Source organism: Castor canadensis, chromosome 14, assembly GCF_047511655.1.
Source record: "Castor canadensis chromosome 14, mCasCan1.hap1v2, whole genome shotgun sequence".
NCBI classification, from domain to species: Eukaryota; Metazoa; Chordata; class Mammalia; order Rodentia; family Castoridae; genus Castor; species Castor canadensis.
In genome coordinates this window covers 11188772-11194670 of record NC_133399.1, presented here as the reverse complement: position 1 = coordinate 11194670, position 5899 = coordinate 11188772, and the positions used below count along the sequence as shown (strand labels likewise).

Sequence of the window (5899 nt, the reverse complement as noted above, 5' to 3'; positions counted from 1 at the left end):
ACTGGGTTTGGGCAGACCGAGAAGAGATTAAATGTTTGGTTCTGACTAAATATCTGTATCAGGTAGAAATAGTTAAATTTGATTTTCTCTGTGTATCTCAAACATGCATCATTCTATCCCAAGTAAATCCCTATATTGAGTACCCTGGCGGACACCCTTAAAATTTATTTAGAAAGTTTTTTCTCAATTGGAAAGACAAAGAAAAATAAACATGAGTATGTGATGATGGAATGTTTTCTCTAACAGTATTTGTTTACTCAATTTAGTGATTCTTAGGTATTATATTTTTTCAAGGTAGAGTTTGCTCAGCAAAGTCTTCTTCATGATGGTCTTCAGTTCCTTGTTTCTGAGACTGAAGATGATGGGACTGAGGAAGGGTGTGAGGACTGTGTAGGTGATGCCCATCAAAGTGTCTCCTTCCAGGGACTGGGGCCCCTTGGTTTTGAGGTAGATGACAGAAGCAAAGCCATAGTGCACGATCACCACTGTGAGGTGGGACGCACAGGTGGAGAAGGCTTTGTGCCACCCTTCAGCTGGTGGGATCCTCAAGAGGGAAGTCACAATGAAGGCATAGGAGAGGAGGATGAGGAGGAGGCAGCCCAGCATGGCTGAGATACACACCAGGCCCACACCCTTGGCCACCATCAGCACATTTTTTCCACAGGCCAACTTCAACAGAGGTGTCACTTGACAGCCAAAATGGTGGATCTCATTGGGGCCACAGAAGGTGAGATTGAATATGGCTGTTGTGACCACAGTCCCCATCATGGAGCCACCAACCCAGGACCAGGCCACCAGACAGGCACAGCCATGGGGGCTCATGAGCACATTGTAGTGCAGTGGTTGACAGATGGCCACATAGCAGTCATAGCCCATGACAGTGAGTAGGAAGGAGTGGGTGAAGCCAAATGTGAAGGAGAAGAACATCTGTCAGGCACAGGCCAGGAAGGAGATGGAGTGGTGGGTAGACAGCAGGTCGGCCAGCATGCGTGGGATGATGGCCAAGGTATAGAAGATCTCGGAGATGGACAGGGCGCACAGGAAGAGGTACATGGGTGTGTGGAGGCTGCGCTCACTCCAGATGGTGTCCATGATGAGCAAGTTGCCCAGCAGTGTGAACATATACATCAGGAGAAACAGCAGGAAGAACATCAGCTGAAGATGGGGAAAGGTGGAAAAGCCAATAAGGATGAACTCAGTCACTGCTGAGTGATTGGCTCCCTGCATGGAGTCTGGGCCTGCGGTGAGGTTCGACAGGGAGTGGTTAGCTAGTGGGTTGTAAAGGTTATCTCCTTAACCAGGTAGCATTAATTGAGTTCCCACCTTTAACAATGCTCTCAGCAAATTAGGAAGACGGACCATTATTTTCATCTCCATCTTGAGTTTTGTTGGCGTATGTATTGAGAATATTGGCATATACAAAGCCTAAGAATATTGCTCGAGGGATGGAGGTGTGGCTGAAGCAGTTAAGCACCTGCCTAACAGGCAAAAAGCCCTGAGTTCAAACATTAGCACTGCCAAAAAATGTTGCTCAGGATGAAAGTATGGAAGTGCCTAATTCAAGAGTTGACTCCAAAAACTATACCTTGCAGTTTTCCTCTACTTTGTTACCCTAGTGAAATGAACTCTTTACTGGATGTTTTATCCATTGTTTCCTATGGATATTAGTCCTTGGACCAGGAGCAATTTTATCTTAATTTACATCAGTCTGATTCTTCCTCTGGGGTTATTCTTGGGGGAATCAGGTACAACAGACTGTGTTGTTCTAAGGAAAGTGACAGAAATGAAAATGTTTTGTTTCCAGCCCCCATGAGGCATGTCAGAGTCTATACAACATAACTAACAGACAGAGGGAGATGGAAGGAAGAAGACATGAGCTCATATCCTCTGTTCTCAGTCTCCCAAGTAGTTAGATTTGCAGGGGTGAGCCACAGGTACCTGGTTTATTTTTTAAATTTTAAGGTGTTATTTGAAGTGCTGGGCTGAAGCCCAGGGTCTATGTATGCAAGGAAAGCATTCTACCATGACTATGACCCACCCTCTTTTATGGTAAGATTTAAATATTGCTCTCTTGCTGATTTTGAACCATATAATATACAATTGATGACAGAATTATTATTATTATTCCCCCTGCTCTATAATAGATCTCATAATCTATTCCTTCTATCTACCCCCAAATGTTTCCTCTTTGATCAACCCCTCATTCCCTGCTCACCCTCTTCCTTATGCCTCAAAAGTTGATTAAATGGTAAATTTTATGTACATTTTTAGCACAATAGGAAATCACCTTTAGAGCTGGTAATGCAGCTCAGTGATAGAGCACTTGCTTCACATGTGCAAGTCCCTAGGTTCCATCCTCAAAACTGCCAAAAATTCAGTTTTTATTAGCCTATATTAAATTGCACAAAATAATGGGTTTCAGAGTTTGGAGGAGTGGCTCAAGTGGTAAGGCACCTACATAGCAAGTGTGAACCCAAGTTAAAATCCCAGTTCCATACAAAAAGGTATGGGATTTCATTATGACATTTCATACATGAATATAATGTATTTGGTTGTATTTTCCCCCTCTATTACTCTTCCTTATTTCTCGTCCTACTGACCCTTTTTCCCTCTCCCTTCCACCTCTGTAATAGAAGGTAAAATCATAGTCATAAAAACTATCAGTTTTAAAAAATGTAGTCAGTCAACTTTCGGTTAGTTTAACCTCAGATAAAATACCTCAGATGTGCTGGATACCCAGAGCACCCTCACTTGCCAAGATACCATGCCCCATGCAGTATGGCAACCAGGATCTGAACTTAGGTTTGTCTGATGACAATGCATGTCTTTTCCTGACCTATTATTATCTCATTATTTCTTGGTGGCTATTAATGAAAATCAGAAGCTATTCTCAGAAGAAGGAGATGACCCTTCTCCATGGTAAATCATGCCCACACTGTCTCGCCTTATGTGACCAAACATACCAAGAATCCACAAAAAGAATGAACTATGAGAAGATGAAGATGAGTCACATCTGGAGGTGACAGCTGAGGGCTGAAAATTCCACCCTGTGGCATGACACAGATTAGATGTAGCTAAAAGGGAGATCTATTCATTCTAGAAAATGTAAAACCAGAGAGAGAATAAAGTGTCTGTGGCTTCCAGAGATTCTTGAGGGAAAATGGAAGAAAGAAGAATATGGAGGATACTATGTGGATTTTGTGAGTGTAACAGAGAGATAGAAGCAGAGATAGAAAGTGAAAGAGAGGGAGAGAGAAAGAGAGTGAGATGAGGGAAAAATTGAAGGGAAACAGGCATAAATAGAACTTTCTTGCACTTAGGGGAAATGTATGATGTGTTCAGTTTAACATCCAGAAACTTGGGGACTAAGCCAGGCATGTAAATGTCCTGCTCAAAAAATCCCTAAGTAGTACAACCCAAGTTTAGCATAGGGACAATTAGGACAGTGTTACTTATTCATCTCGACCTTGATTTACTAGATGCCAGTACTATACCCCAATAGTGACCATCAGATATCACACATTGCCAAATGTCCAGTGGGGGACAGAGTCAACCCCAATTCAGAACCATGGTTTGGGTCTGCCTTCTCTCTCAGACACCATCTTGCTCTACCTGTTGCTCTGTCATGGGTAGCTCTTCTTATGAAACTGTTTTCCTCTCTGTGACCATCTCCCATCTCAGCCATCTCCTCCCTGTCTTTTGTCTGTGTCCTGTCATCCTTAACTTTTCACCATCACCTCATCTGGCCCAAGGTTCCAAGTGAGAAGGTCAAGGTCCCAGCTTGTGCAGGCAGGCAGGAAGAGCACAAATCCAACCTTTGAAAAATTCTATTTGGCCACTGAGCACTGGGGAGAACCATTCACTTTAGTCAATCCACCAATTCAAATGCTGATGTCTTCCAGATACTCCATCACAGAAACACCCAGAAATATTTTGACCCAGTCAGGTTGACACATATAATTAGCCATCACATGGGCCAAGTTCTGGATTAGAGGTGTGGCTTATGCAGTACAGCACCTGCTGTGCAACTGCAAAGCCCTGAATCAAACCCCAATACTAACAAAAAAAGTGAAAAAAAAAAGACTCATGGGCCAAGTTCTAAGGGTATCAAAAGAGTCAAGGCAAGACTCCTGTGTCTTGTGATGAAGTAACCAAGTCTTTTCCCACTCAAGTATTACAGTGGTTCTCACCTGGGGGCAATTTTACCCCCTTGGGACATCTCATTGAGTCCCCTTTTGTTGTTACAGTTGAGGAAGGAGGAGAGTGTTCTAGCATCTAATAGGTCAAAGGCAGGGATGGTGCTCCATAACCTACAATGCACGGGACAGGACACCCTGGCACTAGCTCTTAATGTCAGCAAGACCAAGAATGACAAACCCTGCTATATTCACTCAACAAACATTTATTGAGTACCTAGTGTGTACCTGATATTTTTGAGGCACAATTGGTAATACTGAACCAATTAGACAAGATCCCCATTCTCCGTGTTTACTCTTGAGGGGGAAAACACAAATATAAACAAATATGGCAGACCATTTATGCATGGGTTCTATATCCTCATAATCAACCAACTGCAGATTGAAAATATCTGAAAACAAAACCTGACATCTTTACTGAACAGACTGTTCCCTTGTCATTGTTCCCTAAACAATACAGCATAACTACTCACATATCATTTATATTGCATTAGGTATCCTAAAGTTATACAGAGATGATATAAGTTTATGGAATGGTATGTAAATAAAATACAACAACATTTTATATAGGGGACTTGAACATCCCCTAGAGGTTGGTGTCTGTTGGAGGTGCTGGAGCAAGTTCCCTGTGATTACTGACATCTGCATATATTAATTAATATAATGCATGCTCAAGCTCTTTACATTAAATGGTGTAAAATATATTTTGGCAGTTCTGAGGTTCGAACTTGGGACCATGTGCTTTCTAGGCAGGTTCTCTACCACTTGAGCCACACACAAAGATGGAAATGGTGTAAAATTTGAATAGAATCTACACACATCATCTCAGACTTTATTCCTTCATTTTTATTAGTATATATTAATTATACAAAGAGATTTTATTGTGATATTTCCATACCTGCATATAATAAATTCATCCCCTTTGTTACTCTTTGTTTTTTGGGAGGGTGCAGTGCTGTAAAGGGTGCTCAAATTGTTTTTGCTGAAAAGCATGGATTCCTTACTTAGACCCATGACTTAACTAAAAGCAGAAGACAAGCATGGCATCTAACCTTCATTTTTTATCTGTCTTTGCTCTGAACCATTCTTTTTTGCAGTCACTTTGCAACCACCTTGGCTTCTAGAAAAGACAGATGAGAACATCCTCATGAAAAGGGACTGAAACCATCCTCTTCAGACTCTACTGAAACAGTAGATTCTCCTCAGGATGGACCACCTGCCAGTTGACAATGAACCCAGATAACAACTCCGGAACCTCTTCTGGAACCTCTCCCAGAACGAGGACTCAGATAATGACCAACCAGGCCACACCTGTGTCTGGAACTGTTTAATTTTGCCTCTGCTCCCAGTTCTTTTGTCTACTTAAACATATAGGTCATGTCTGTACCCTACAGATGGCTGAAGATGAGCTGAGTGCTTACCCTGCCTCTTCTCACAGCATGTCCTCAGCCGTGTAGTAAATCTCCTTTCTCTGCCTTCGCCATGCCTCTTTACTTGGTATTTAGGGGCTAATGGTTGGATCTGAAATGTGGAATCCCAGGAGTTTGTGCCTTGGGTTCAAAACTCCAGTTTCAGTACTGGGATTTGAACTCAGGGCCTCACATTTGCTAGTTAGGCAGTCTACTACTTAGTCTCACTCCACTAGCTCTATTATTCTTTCTGTGTGTGTGTGGTACTGGAGTTTGAACTCAGGGCAAACACCT

General features: G+C 42.3%; 1 pseudogene; it reads right to left on the bottom strand.

The window, feature by feature from the left end:
- Window positions 1-279: 279 nt before the first annotated feature.
- Window positions 280-1227, bottom strand: LOC109677801 (olfactory receptor 10H1-like; annotated as a pseudogene).
- Between the last annotated feature and the right edge of the window lie 4672 nt (window positions 1228-5899).